The sequence below is a fragment of the Macrotis lagotis genome, chromosome 4 (genome assembly GCF_037893015.1).
Source record: "Macrotis lagotis isolate mMagLag1 chromosome 4, bilby.v1.9.chrom.fasta, whole genome shotgun sequence".
NCBI lineage: Eukaryota > Metazoa > Chordata > Mammalia > Peramelemorphia > Peramelidae > Macrotis > Macrotis lagotis.
In genome coordinates, this window is record NC_133661.1 from 278504674 (window position 1) to 278519860 (window position 15187).

General features: G+C 35.7%; 2 protein-coding genes across 6 annotated transcripts in view; one reads left to right on the forward strand and one right to left on the reverse strand.

Annotated features, from left to right (window-relative positions):
* The window catches only part of ZBTB25 (zinc finger and BTB domain containing 25), a 107040-nt gene that overhangs the window by 31419 nt on the left and 60434 nt on the right, over positions 1-15187 (forward strand). The gene's annotated exons all lie outside the window — the stretch shown is intronic.
* Positions 1-15187, reverse strand: part of ZBTB1 (zinc finger and BTB domain containing 1) — a 36649-nt gene that overhangs the window by 16857 nt on the left and 4605 nt on the right. The gene's annotated exons all lie outside the window — the stretch shown is intronic.

Genomic DNA, 15187 nt, shown 5'->3' on the forward strand with positions numbered 1-15187 from the left:
AACCACCATGCTGAAATGAACCAAGTTTGATTTTCTAAAGGAATGAATACCACATATATACTGCTCAATACTATTTAAAGGAACTAGGGCTTCTAGAAGAAGATGGCTGGCAATTTTAGTGCCGAATTGATTTTTAAATAAAGAAAATCTCCAAAGCTCTAGAGATCTTTATTTGTACACAAAGCTATGAAATTAAGACCCAATTTTAGTTTGAAGTCAAATTTTAACTGGCATTATTTAAAACTTCTGAACCTCTATTGCATTCAACTTGGAAACAACCTTTATTCCAAAAATATCAGAACAGCTCAAACTAGGTGCAGCTATAATTTTTTTCAGATTTATTTCCCCATCCAAACTTTTATTTCTTGCATTTTCACCTTTACAAACCAAGCTGAAAGCCACATTAAGCAATGTGAATATGTATATGTGCATCTATATAGAGTCAATCATCTTTCTTTATCTCATTTTCCTCACAAAGGCAGAGAGGAACACAGAAGACCTCCATAATTGGGTTCTTCACTGTGTTGCTAGTGATGGACAAAGACCTATAATCTTTGAATTACTACTAATGAAGCCTGTATCTTGAATATAGCAGTATATCAACCAATTATTACAGACCCCGATCAACTTGCTAAAAATTGTCATTTCTAACACTAGGCAGAATATATAGGTATTTTGCCATTTAGTGACAATGGACATCCTGGGTACTCCACTGGTACTTTCATAATGTGTAAAAACCTAGAAAAAAGACTTCCTTCTAGCTTGGTGAAGGGTAGACTCTTCTGTGGAGGATTTGGGGGTGAAAAGTCAAACAGACATCACCCATCATAAGAGGGTATGAATGAACTGTTAACTCTCTATCAGTGGGATCACAGTTGTATTGAAGTATTGAAATATTCTGAGTAAGGCTCAAAATTCAGGCCAATTTCTATAAATCAAGGTCAACTATCAGAGTTCAATAACTGTCAAGTACAATATATCCTAGGCTTGAAAAGACATTTATTTTGTGGCACAAACTTAATTCTGCTACTAATGGTTCTGAGGCTAGTGGACCATTTGAGCTGCTGTGTTCTGAACTTACCAGGTGTGTCAACACTAAGCCTGGCACCAATATGGTGAGCACCTGGGAGCAGGGAGCCACTAACAGCCTGCTTAAGAGGAGTAAACTGGCCCAGACCAGAAACACAGCCAGTCAAAGCTCCAGTATGGATCAGTCTATGAGTGACTACCTGCACTTCTGACTTAGTGGAGATAAGGGGAGGAAGTCTCAACCCCCCCCCCCCCCCCCACTGGAATAGATATTTAAGGCTTTAAGGTCTCCTCCTAAATGAATGGAAGTTTATTTTTGTTTTTTCTTTTTAGGTTTTTGCAAGGCAAATGGGGTTAAGTGGCTTGCCCAAGGCCACACAGCTAGGTAATTATTAAGTGTCTGAGACTGGATTTGAACCTAGGTACTCCTGACTCCAGGGCCGGTGCTTTATCCACTACACCAACTAGCCGCCCCGAAGTTTATTTTTTTTAAGGAGAAATAGTAGTAATGAATGTTTTTATCATATTTTTGATATGATAGTCAACAGATAGCAATAAAGAGAACTTGTGGTAGGGCTGGTGTGATAATCATCTTTTTTTTGAAATTTTATTTCATTTTTCCAATTACATGCATGCAAAAGTACTTTTCAATATTTGTCCATTTGCAAGTTTATGAGTTCTACATTTTCTATCATAATATAAATTTCTGTAATGACTTTCACATTTAAATGACATCATCTGATTTTTAAAAAATGTTAACCAAAATCTCATGTAAAAATTAGACCTAGCTTTGTTTTATTGCATTTAAGTGATTCTTATATATTTTCAAGGGAAATAACTGTGGCTGATAACTGATTACAAGTAAATTCAAAGAGAATTCTGATCTTATTTCTAATATGGGCTTGGTTACAATATTAACAGAGGACCAGTTTAGTGAAGCTTAACAATAAATAATTTGTGACATATCTGCTAGAGTTTTATTATAAATTATAGGGTGATACAAAAAGCTACAGGAGTCTTCCTAGAACTTATTTATGGCTGATGTCCAGCCATACATTAGGAAAGAGAATACAAGTGAGAAAAAAAGTTTTCCATGGTTTAAAATGTTTAAAGAATATGTTTCTTTTAGAAGGCTAAGATCAAGTGACTATTTTAATCCCAAGTAATTCTTTGTCTCCTAATTTGTAAAATCAATCAACAAATATTTGTTAATCACTAACTACGCGACAGACACTAGGATTGGCACTGAGAATAAATATGACTAAAACTAAACAGTCTCTGTTTTCAAGGCAACAATGTGACATATACTTATATTAACTTAATAAATATAAGGCTAAGAAGGGAAGAGATAAATAGCTGGTAGAAATCAGGAAAAGAATCATATATAGGAAGTGCCCCATGAGTTGAGTTTTGAAGGAAATTAGAAATTTTATTTAATGGCTTGTATTTTAACATAACCATAATGAATCACACACTTGTATGTGTGTGTGTGTGTATATAAAATATATATGTATATTTTTAAAGGGGGGAGTATCATGCAGGTATGTAGAAAACCTATGAAAAGGTGCTGAGATGGGCAATACAATATGTGAGGTCTAGGAAAAAAAAAGCCAGTTTGGTTAGATAGCAGTGAATATGAAGGGCAGGACTAAAGGACTTCAAAATCTCTTCATGGTCTGATATTTTAATGTTATGTATTATTCATTTTATATAGTGTTATGTGTAACAAATTATAAGCCATCAGAAGTTAATATAGTAATGGCATATTGAAAAAAAAACCACAATGATTTCAATAAATTTGTCCCTCCAACTGCTGTTACTCAACATTTTCCTGGCCTTATGATAACTTCTTTAGGAAAGTCAACCATGTTTTTCTCTTGGACTGAATCCCAAGCTATTGTCTATGACCACAATGATCTGTTTACATGGCTGGATCACGTAGAACAATCCTAATAGCTTGGCTAGAACAGGGCTTTAAGGTTTATCAAATGACATGTTGTTCTTTATGTCTTTTGACACCAACAACAGCCCTATGGAGTCGTACTTGGCTAATAAATGTCAGAGGCATAACTGGAATCCAGGTCTTTCCTAACAAGCACCTTTTCCACTTGTCTCACCCCAAACTTAAGTCAATAACTGAATACATTTTCTTTTTTTTTATTGATGAACGAGGTCTCCCATGGCAGGTCTTACTGCTACCAACTTCTGTTTATTGTAAATAGACATGATGCTTCATAGAAGGGTTTAGACTCTTCCAACTCTGAGAATTTAAAGCTGGAAGGCACCTTGCAAATCCTCTAGTCCAAACCTTTATTGTATACATAATGCAATGCAGGCCAGAGGGAAAGTGACTTCTCCATGGTGTCTTGGTAGTATGTAGTACAACTTGAATTTAAACTGATGTCCTTTGCCAATTCTACTATACAACCTGTGTTAATAAGGAATGGACTATCTTTGTTTCCAGTCATTTCTTCTTCAGAAGACTGGAAAGAATTGTTCAAATGAAACATTTCCCTTTTGGGCTTCCTCTCTGAGATTACCCATGTATCATGGTGTCATGCACCTAAGATCTTCAAATATTACTAAGTAATATTCAATTACTTGGGGTAGCTAGATAACCCTGGCTTGGAGCCAGGAGGACCTTAGTCCAAACTGAGTCTAAGATATTTCCCAGCCATGTGACCCTGAATAAGTCACTCAACCTAGACTGCTTCATGAAACACTGACCAAAAGGTCCAAGGACCTGGGTTCAAATCTCCCACTACTTTGTGTGATGTTTGGCAAGTCACCCCCCCCCCTTTTGCTTCAGTTTCCTCATTTGTAGGAGGGAGTTTGACTAGATAACCTTTAATGTTCCTCCCACTCAAAATCTTTGATCTTATATTGAAATAACAGATTATTTACAGTAAATTAGGTTTTTCAGCCTTCCCTATTCCCCATATAATATTTTTGTTTGGAATTAGTCACATGAACAAAAACTATGCCTAAGTTATTGGTATTTAAAGATAATCCAGTGCAAATTGTATACAGGAAACTTGGAGTTCTGCTCCAACTGTTTTTAGCAGTATATCTTTTATGTCAATTATATTATTTAATTAATAAGAGCAATTATTGAATAATTTCCTGTCAAACAGTATTAATTCCTCTGGATGGTAGCTTTTATACTTTTATAAGAATTTAGTTTTATTACCCACACACATTTTACTCAAACAAGTCAGTTTTTACATTGAATTCTTTTTCCTTAAAGATAGACCATACAATAATTTACCAAAATACTTCTTTATTTGGTTAAAAATTCTCAAAAGTTCAAAATAAAAGTGCTTTAAACTCCAACTGTTCTGCTTATATGAATAATATATGAAGAGTTACTTTAAAGTTCATGGTACCACAGTAACAATTATGTCACTAGTAAAACTGGTTTGCTACAATAGAAAAGCATGGGGCTAAAACTGAATACATAAACATCCAAGTTCTGTTCAAAGGACTCATTGTCTCTTGTATATAGGCAGCTGTCCACACATCCTAAGGAGTCCCCCTGGTGGCTATGTGAACACTTTCCTCAAGTTTTCCAAGAATGAAGCATAGAATAAAATAGATTTCTAAGCTAAAGTTTGCACACGCACATACATCTGCAGAATTTAAACCTGGAAGACATTTTAAGTGATCTAAACCCACTTTTTATGCTCAAAAAATGAGGAAACTGAGGTAGAATGTAAAATAACTTCTTATAGTTAGTCAGTCAGTGGGCAGGACCAGAATCTAAGATTCCTGACCTCCAACGTTTTTTGTAGAGCATTTGTTCCATTCATCATACTTGGCTTAAAATTTTATTGTTGTTAGAGGAAATATGGAAGAATTTATAGTCAGCATATATAGTATTGAGAGTCATATATACTATACAATATCTATCTTATCTATCTATTGTCAAACTGCTGCCATTGAGACTGAGAAAGTCAGTTAATCTCCCTGTGTCCTAGTTCTTTTGTCTATAAAATGGTGATTGATAAGATTCTTTCTCTGTCTTAAATTTTATGAGCCTTCCACCTCATCCTGTACAGTATTTGTCAGTGTTTTTCCAGTAAGTATTCTGGTAAGAAAGACATTAAGAGGCCTTCCTCTCAGTCTTTCAACATGGGGGTTTCCACTTAGGCTATCAATTTTTTCATATTTCATATGTTTAACTACATCTTTTCCAGTTATATATATTCTGAATCATGTCTTTTATGCTACTTTATGTTGGTCATTATTAATAAGGTACTATACACCCCAATTATGTCTCTTATCCAGTTTTCCATTGATCTTTTTTTTGGCATTATATGTAACATGGATTATATCAGACATACAATCATCAGGAGACTAATGCTGTAAAATAAAGCTTTTGTATCATATAACATTATAGGGCAATTTCCAAAAATACTATCTACTTAATTCTGGATTCTTCTGCTCAGCCTGTTTAGAATATAAATATTGGGCTCAATAAGCTAGCCATTTAGCTAAGCACAAGCTAGGCAGTTATGATTTTTCAGTTACTTTTGTTTCCATCATGATGACTGAAACTTCTGATACTGCAGCAAGATTTAATTGAGGGACTTCTGTAATGTTCTAAAATAGTTTGATGGAACTAAAGCAGTGGATTTTTATTTAATTTTTCACAGGCTTTTTGTCACCATTTGCAAGGTTCCAGTCTTACTTTTCAGAGTTGAGATAATTACTTTAAAAACTTCTATTACTTGTTACTCACCTACCCCATGCTAGCCAATTACCTCAAAGTGGTTGACTCTGCTCTCTCTGATCAGATCACATTTGTAATAGATATTATGCTCAGCTCTGCCTTCCATGTCTTAGGAAAAACATTAATAAGGCAGAGAGTATATAGGAAAGGCAAACCAGGATGGTGTAGTCTTGAATTCATGCTTTGTATAGAGATAAAATCTATTGAAGGAAATGAGAATGTTTGGAAAAAGGAGGGTTCAGGAGAAGATGATAGATGATTCAAGTATTTGAATTACAGAAGAGGGATCAGACTGATTGTTTGGCCCCAGGGAAAAGAACTAGAAAGTATGGGTAAGAGTGCAACCTCTTTTTGTGAGATTTGAGGAAAAACTTCCTAACCACAGACTTTCAAAAAAAGTGGAATGAAAATGCCTTTGGTGATAATAGTGTTCTCCCCTACACCTCCCTTACCAGAGGTATTTAAGCAAAGGTTGGATTTTTTTTTTTGAGCTCATAATAGAGGGGTGGCTTTTTTTTACAGGTAAGAATTTAACTATATTGTCTTTTAAGTCTCTTGCACCTTGGAAAACCTGTGGCTCTCAAAGGACCAGGATTTATGTAATAATATATACTTAAAGTTATCACATAAGATTTGGGAATGACTAAATGACTTTTTAACCCATGGCTGAACTGAACTCCCTTCTGTAACACAACTAATAGTCATCCAGCCTCTGCTTGAAGATTTCTAGTAAGGAAACCTAATTGTTAGAAAGTATTAGAAATTTTTTTTCTCCCAAGTGAAAGTATGGCTCTTGTTCTTGGTTCTCTCAACCAAGGGGAAAAAAAAAGTCATTGAACCTTCCTCCAACTAGCTCCTCAGATAATTAAAGATGGCTCTCAGGTCCTCCCCATCTTCTTTCTTATGGACCTTGGCATTTTAATTTTTAATGGATTTACACTGAATCTCCTTGTTTTCAGCTGGGAACATTTTGAAATGTCCTTTGCTGGCTAAGTGTATGGGGGTGGGTGGGAAGTTAATATTTTCAAGTTTTTGGAATAGAAGGGAAAAAAAGTACCAAATTAGAGGGAAAGTACTACAATACTCTGGAGATTAAAGGAGTTGAAAAATCAAGGATAAAGGAACTGGAGGTGGTAAAGAGTGTAAGGATAAAGAGGATTTCATTGAATACATTTTCATTCTTGAATATTTTCCACAAACATTTTAGAAAGGTTTTATTTTAATTTTTGATCACTCCTCTCTTCAGGTTGAACCTTTTATTGTGACAAAAAACTCAAACAACTTAATAAAAAGAACTGACAGCATAATAGATATTTTGTCCTGCTAATACTTCTGTTAGGAGGGAGAGTAGGTTTCATTATTTTGGGGCTCTTAATTGATTTTTTGGAGCAGTTCTCAGAGTATGACTTCCCTTTATTTGCAAGGCAATGGGGTTTAAGTGGCTTGCCCAAGGCCACACAGCTAGCTAATTAAGTGTCTGAAGCCGGATCTGAACTCAGGTACTCCTGACTCCAGGGCAGGTGCTCTATCCACTGTGCCACTGAGCCGCCTGTATGACTTCCTTTTAATGATATTTTTAATTTACAGATTTTTTTATAATCAGTGAGCACATCTAGGAAACTTGTATAACTATTTTCCCTGGTTCTCTGTATTTATTTTGCTCTGTATCAGTATATGAAAAGTGTGGCAGAATAGTGGATTTTAAGCTGGTGGTATGGGCAGAGGGCTAGAGGCCTGGAGTTGGGAAGACCTGAATTTAACCTCAGACACTTAACCCATTTGCCTCAGTTTCCTCACTCTCAGGATTGATGAAAGGATCAAATGACCTATTTGTAAAGCACCTAATATAATGTGCAACTCACAATAGGAGCTCTGTGTTATTGTTTTTCAGTCATGTCTGATTCTTCATGACCTCATTTGAGGCTTTCTTGGCAAGGATACTGGAATGATTTGCCATTTCCTTCTGCAACTCATTTTACAGATGAGAAACAGAGGCAAACAGTTAAGTGACTTGCCCAGGGTCACACAGTTGATAAGTGTCTTTAAAGACTGATCAGCACTGATGAAGATGAATCTTCCGGATTCCAAATCCAGTGCTCTATCTATCTACTTCAATACCTTACTGTCCTGGTTGCTATTTAAATGCGAACTATTATTAATTGAAGCCAAAAAGACCTGGTCCTATCTCTAATATATCCTGGCTGTGTGACCCTGGGCAAGTTACTTGCTCTAAGAAAGAGAACTAAGCTGCTTCAGAGGGATTTTCTTTGCCCCCAAGTCGGGCTCCCATTTCCAAAAATTCATACAGTTGATTCAGTGGTCCTATGCTTTTCTGAATCCCTCATTTGTTATTTTTTACTGCTCAACAATATTCCATTATTATTGGAATGGTAGGCATCTACTTGCTTTCACTTCTTTGCTACCACAAAGAATATCTAACAGTAGGATCACTGGCTCAAAGGTCATAGATAGTTTGGTCACTTTTTCTTGCATAATTCCAAAACAATATTCGCAACAGTTGAATTATTTCACAACTCCACCAACTGTGCATCAGTGAACCTATCTTTCCACTGCCCCTCCAGCTTCCCATTTACTAATCTGCAAGGTGTGTGATGATTTTTTATTAATCTTCAATAGGCATTACAGTATGGCTTTAAATTCTCTGTTGACTGTTTCCAAGTATAAGAATGGTTTTGTGTAAAACAAATCTTAGAGTGGCTTCCTCTACGACATAAGAGAATTTTTTGTAATAAGTTATCTTGTAATACAAATAACAACCCTATGATTTGTTTTCTGAGTAGTTTTTTTCTTTTAGGGTCCAACCCAAGCATAGATTGTACTTACATTATGGAAAAGGGCAAAAAAAGAAATTTACACAAGGTGTTACTGTTCTAACCAAAAAAAGGATTAGTTAAAAATAGGAATAAAGAGTGTTAATCACACTTGTTACTGTCCTGGATGAACCACAACCAAAAAAAAAAATTGCATACATTTTATAGACTTGAACAAACTGATGTATTTGGAGACATTTAAGAATCAAGTCAAAAGAATTGGGAATATTTAGCCTGGAGAAGAATACATCTTGGGTCATTAAGTATTTGAAAGATCATCATATGGAAGAGTAATTAATTAGACTTGTTTTGCAAGTACCCAGAGGACAGAAGTAGGACTAATAATTATAAGATGCTGAGTCAAATTTTCTTCTTGATATAAATAAGAGTTTTCTAACAATCACAAAACTATCTGAAAAAGGAGAGACTACCTTGGGTTTCACTTTATTGGAGATCTAGCAGAGGATGTATATCCAGTCATCAATTAGTAACAGCAATAGTTTGGTCAGTAAATGTTGGATTAAGTGGTCTCTGAGGGTCTCTTTCAAATTTGAGGTGTTCAGTGTCAGTAGGAGAAATAGTCAACTCACTTTCAATTCTTTGAGTTATTCAGCTGAAGTCCTTCTGAGTCTCAACAATTTTTAATACATATTTATTCTGATATGTATTTCCATGTTTAGTTTTATAATACAGCATATATGTACACCATAAATTCAACCAGAGCAGAGGTTTTTAACCTGGGCCCATGAAGTTTAAAATTTTTAACAGTATATTTCAATATAATTGGTTCATTTTGTAATGCTATGCATAATATTTTGCAATTAAAAACATTTTTCTGAGGACTTTATAGGTTTCAACGGACTGTCAAAGGGGTCACATGGCCCTGAAAGGGGTCACATTGTCCAGAAAGAGGTTAGGGCCTGGAAATTGAGGGATACTGTCTACTCTTTTTATTTTTTAAAACATGTATCTTAGTCATTTATATGAACAATGAAAGGACTATGCCCATTTTACAGATGAGGAAACTGAGATTAAGGGAAGTTAAAATAACTATAAAGTCTCACTCCCCGCCTTCTCTCCTATGGAGTTTGAGATTTTAACTGTTAAGTCGCCATTGTGTCTGAGGCAGGAAGTAAAGGAGGCAGGAGTCTTCTTGATACTAAGTGATTTGCCTCTGATATAGTGAACAAGTATTTATTAAGTTCTTATTATGTACTAGACAAAGTAGGGGAATAATTCAGCAGACTGAGTGGTTCTGGCTATATACATACATACAATAGAAAGGAGCTAGACCCAGAGTTGCATATAAGAATGGTTTGGAACTTATTTTGAAAATTATACAGTACTTTCTATGACCATAACCTTTTCCCTACCATCAAAACCCATTTTTGGAAAGTATATTTTCTTGGAGTTTCTCTGTCTACAAATAATAACATCGTGAACCTCAAAGAAGTATTAATTCTAGATGGTCCAAAGGTGAGTGTAAGGGTGCAGGAGAACATTACTGTGATAACTAAGAAACAAAAAGAAGTATAGAAGAGTTCATCAAGAGCATCTATGACTAGTGAAGGAAGTGGGATGGACATTCAGCTACCCCAAGGACTAACAATAGCCTGTGAAATATTAAAAGAGCAGAAGGTCTTTATTGCATTGGACAGATTCTGTACAGAGGAAGTATAGAAGCATGTGGGCAAGAAGATGAAAAGGTATGAACTGAGTTGTGACCTACAAAGATAGAAGGGTTATACCCCCATCCATAAAATTAGAGCTGCACTGAGTTACCCAAGTATGTGATCACTAATTTCTTTCTCTGGTTTGGCTACTAGATGAGAGAAATTGTAGAGGGCTCCTCTGGGTTAGTATGGGATATTCCTTAATTGCAAAACAGCTGTGTTTAAAAATTCATTTGTAATGTCTTCTGGGTCTGAGATGTTATACTTTTTTAGGTTTTCAGGCCAGCCCACAAATGAATCTCTCTCTTTCATTCTCTTTCTATCTATCATCTTAGACAAGCAGTGCAACTGGTCCAAGAGCTGGGCCCAGAGTTAAATAGAATGAAGAGAGTGCCCTAGATTAAATGTAGAAAACTGGATAATGCTTTTAAAGACCCGCGAATGTCTTCCTGAAACATATTTATTTTTAGAAACAATATTCTTCTGATAAGTCATGAAATGTCAAAATTCTGAAAAATTCAAGTTACTGGTCACCCAGAAGGCAATGGAGAGGTGCATGTAGTAGGTATAAGCAACAATATACTGAAGAAAATGAGAAGACTGGAAAAAATAAAAAGGCTAGCCATCTAATTGACAGGATGGTATAACTGCCAGATGATCCAGTTATCTATATAATGTCCAAACAGAAAAGCCCACAGACTCTTTGTAGCCCATGAATCCCTCCCATGAAATATTTATGGAAGAAAAGGGGCAGGCATAGATGGGTCTGAATCTTTACTACAAATCTTACAGTGAAAGGATCACAGATCCATCAAGCATAGAAGTAAGAGTCTGGGCATAATAATGGATAGAGGGCTGTGTCTGGGAATCAAAAAGATCCAACCTCAAATACTTATGAGCTCTGTAACCCTGGATAAATCACTTCACTTCTGTCTGCCTCAGTTTCTTTACATACAAAATGTAAATGTAAAATGAATGCAACAAACCCCACCTCCCATTTATAAAATGAAATAATGTTGGTAAAGTACTTTGCAAAACTCAAAACACTATATATATATTTTGGCTATTATTTAGAGTAGATTAATTGGGGTATTCATCCAAAAAATTGTAAATGTCTCCTTTGCCTCAGTAAAAAACCTGAGATTTTGTTGCTGAAAAGTTCATCGTAAAATACAGAACATTTCACAGGAAACAGAAAGCTTTATGCTATCTAGTTGGATCCTGGTTCAGCCTCTCCAATCCCAATGAAGCTCATATTTGAGAGTCTGAGTCTGGGCCCTATTCAAGTCCTCCCAGTTGGACAGGACTGACTATAATTTTGCTTTGCTGTCATGATTTTTGAGAAATGGGGGTCAACTCTGGGTCTAAGTCACTTTTGTGGATATTAACAATATAAAGATAAAATGAGAATATTTTCAGTTTTCAAGATATTTATATGCAGAATAATATATTTATATTATAATATACATGCAAATACTTGTAAGCAAATACCATTGGGTAGGATGTTGTAAAGAATTAATGTCAGTTAAAAGCATTAATACTTATAATTCTTCATTCACTCAGCATCCTTTCAGGGTCAAACTTTTAACTATTTTAGATATATTCCTTCTTGCTTTCCTAAGAATAAAAACTGAGTGGTATTTTGTTTTTATTATTTTCAGTTTTTCCTTTTCAAGTTCCTGTCACACCACTCTACTAATGAGCTAGTCTCTAGACTTTTAACTATCCTAATTTGTTCCTAGTCTGTTGATGGAAGGGGAAAAAAAAAGTCAAATTTGTTACAGTTATGCCTAACTAAATTAGAGTAAAAAGGTTCTAGAAGTCCTGATAGGGTACTCTAGGAATTTTCAAGTGCTTGAACTGTATGGGATGCATTTTGGATGGAATGAGACTTGAGGTAAGGTGAAGGTAAATGGTCTTTCTAAAATGATAGACAGTGAATAGTAAAGTCTTGACTTGATTTTTTTTCATCTGAAATGTGCATGAATTGTGGCTTGGTAGTATTTACTGGCTGCCTCTCTGTTCCCCACTCATGACACTCCATTTCCTGTCTCTGTGTATTTGTACTGGTCATTTTCCAATCCTCCTTTCTCACCTCCACTTCAGAGAATTTCCTCACTTCCTGAGAGAATTAAGAAAATATATACAATAGCAACAGTATTGTAAAGACAAACAACTATGAAAGGTTAAGCAACCCTAAAAAAAGCAACAACCAACCACAATTCCAAAAGGCTAACCCACCTCCAGATGGAGAGGTGATGGATTCGGGGCAGAATAGACAGAGATACAGACACACACATACTCTTCATACTCCTGATTTTTTTCCCACAAGGAGTTTGTTTTTTTTGCTTTCTCAAGGTAGAGGGAAGGTTGAGTGAGAAGGAGGTATGAGAGAAGGCATATTCTTTTGGAAAAAAATTCCTCCCTTTCTTCAACAAGCCAGTTTCTAGATGAAATCTTACCCGATTCTCCCAGGTGCTTAATGCTCTTTCCCTCTTAAGCTGTCTCATATTTGGTTAGGCAAGAACTGTGTTAAGTCCTCAGGATCCAAAGAAAGGTCACAAAAGATAGTCCCTGCCTTTGAGAAGCTCACAATCTAATTGAGAGAGTTGGCTACCCCAATAGAATGTCATCAATTTGGGAATAGTAATCTTTTGAGGGGAGGGGAATTTTGGGTAAGCAGGTGTTTAAACAATGCATGTGTTGATTGTGATAGAACATGATGATTTTCTCTATGTGTAGCTAAGAGCAATTTCTATATATCTCAGTTTCTTAAAAAGGCAACAACGACTGCCTCCATTAAAAGGCAATGCCTTCTGGCAATCCCCCCCATTAAAAAAAAACAACACAGGAAATATCTCTTTTTTATGTACCTTCAACTCAAGGGACTTCTAAATGCCCATAATTACTTTGTTCCCATGAATGAAGTCCCAAGAGACACTTCTCCCTGCTCTGAGAGTATCTCAGCTTTTCTCTCCTCTTTGGCATTTCCAAGTCAGCTAATGTTTTAGTTGTGATTTTACTGAATTACCCCCCTCCCTATTTTGTGGTTATAATATTTTCTCACATGTGGCTTTTTTCATGTTCATGTTTATTCTAGTTCTAGGACATTTTGCAATATACAGATATATATAGTAGAATCACTGACTCAAAAGTCACACACATAAATATCTATACACACACACACCCTAATTAATACAAAACAAAATGAAATAAAGAAGCCGAGAATATACAAATATTAACTCAATTTTTTAAATCTTTAAATATATTTAACATATCAATCCATGTTACTTTCTCTCTTCCTACAAAATCTTTGAGAATAATGAAGGGCATCTTTTTTTTTTTTTTAAGTTTTTGCAAGGCAAATGGGGTTAAGTGGCTTGCCCAAGGCCACACAGCTAGGTAATTATTAAGTGTCTGAGGCCAAGTTTGAATTCAGGTACTCCTGACTCCAGGGCCAGTGCTCTATCCACTGCGCCATTTAGCCACCCCAATGAAGGGTATCTTTGATAAAAGCAGGAGAAAAGGAATAGGTAAACTTTTACAAACAAAATTCTGCAGGAGACCACATCTTTACAGTCCCATGGGCAGGGACATGTAGGGACTACAAGAGCCTACTGTGATGACTACAAAAAGGTGGATGTACAGCTCACAGAACTAATCCAAAAGTAAATCTAATAGATGCTGCGCATAGATAGACCAGGACCAAGAGTTAAGAGGAGGTGAGCAGCCTGAATTACTTTTGGTAAATGGCAGTGCTTTTAATGATCTTGAAGTTCTCTCCAGAAGGTCCTTCTTTTAAACATCAAATTATGATTTAATATTCCAATGAAACAAATCTGCTACAAATCATAGCATAGTCTTTTCAGAATTAGTCACATCACTCAAGAGCAAGAGAGGAAACCACTGTAGGTATGAGGAAGCAGTAAAGTTCTATTGAAAAATCTAGTAAAGACTTTAAGGAGACTGTTGAAGATAGGGACAAAAAAGGTTATCATATTCTAAGATCATGTGATAACCTGCAGACAGCCCTCAGGATCCAGGGATATCCATGCAATATCCAACAATACAGAGGGAAAGTCCTGTGGCTGTGGACCTAGTCATAGTACAAGAAACAAATGAGTTGAGTTCCCTATTGTTTCAGAAAATGCACACACTGATGAGATCACAGATTCAATAACATATTCAAAAGCCTTGTATCATTCCCAGGGAATGTATAATAGCAAAAACAATCAAGCATATATTTTTCCTATCATTTCAACCTTTATTTTCTTTTTTAAATTTTCTTTTGCAAATGAACTTTAACTTATTACTATTATTACAATAATTTTGTTATAACAGTAAACATAAACCCCTCTCTCCCCCACAAGAAGATGAGAAACCTCAAGAATAGTGAGAGAAAAAAACGTATTTCAGTCTGTGATCAGATTCCAATGGCTGTCTCTGGGGTGAGTTGCTTTCTTTACCATAAGTCCACCAGAGAAGTTGGCTTCAATATTTCCCCCCACAGTTACCATTCTTCCCCCACTCTCATTTATTCTATTCTCTCTCTCCTTTCATTCTGGCCCTGGCCAAAAGTGTTCAACTTTTATTTTCAATTCAGTTTTGTGGGTATATTCTGTCTCTGAAAGGGCTGACAGCTATTATTGCTTTCTTCCTGGATCTACCACTCATATCTTATCAGTCAATAAGCATTAAAGTTGCTATAGGTATTATATGCTAGGTTCTGAGGATGTAGTGATAAAAATGAAAAAAAAAAAATGCTGCCCTCAAGGAATTTACATTCTATCAGGAAAGACAACATGTCTTCCCTAAGTACAGTGCCAGTTATATAAAACAAACCCATGGTAATTTGGGGATGGATAGCACTAGAAGTTGGGGCTTGAGCTATTTAAAAGGATAAAAAAGTATAAAGTGATGTG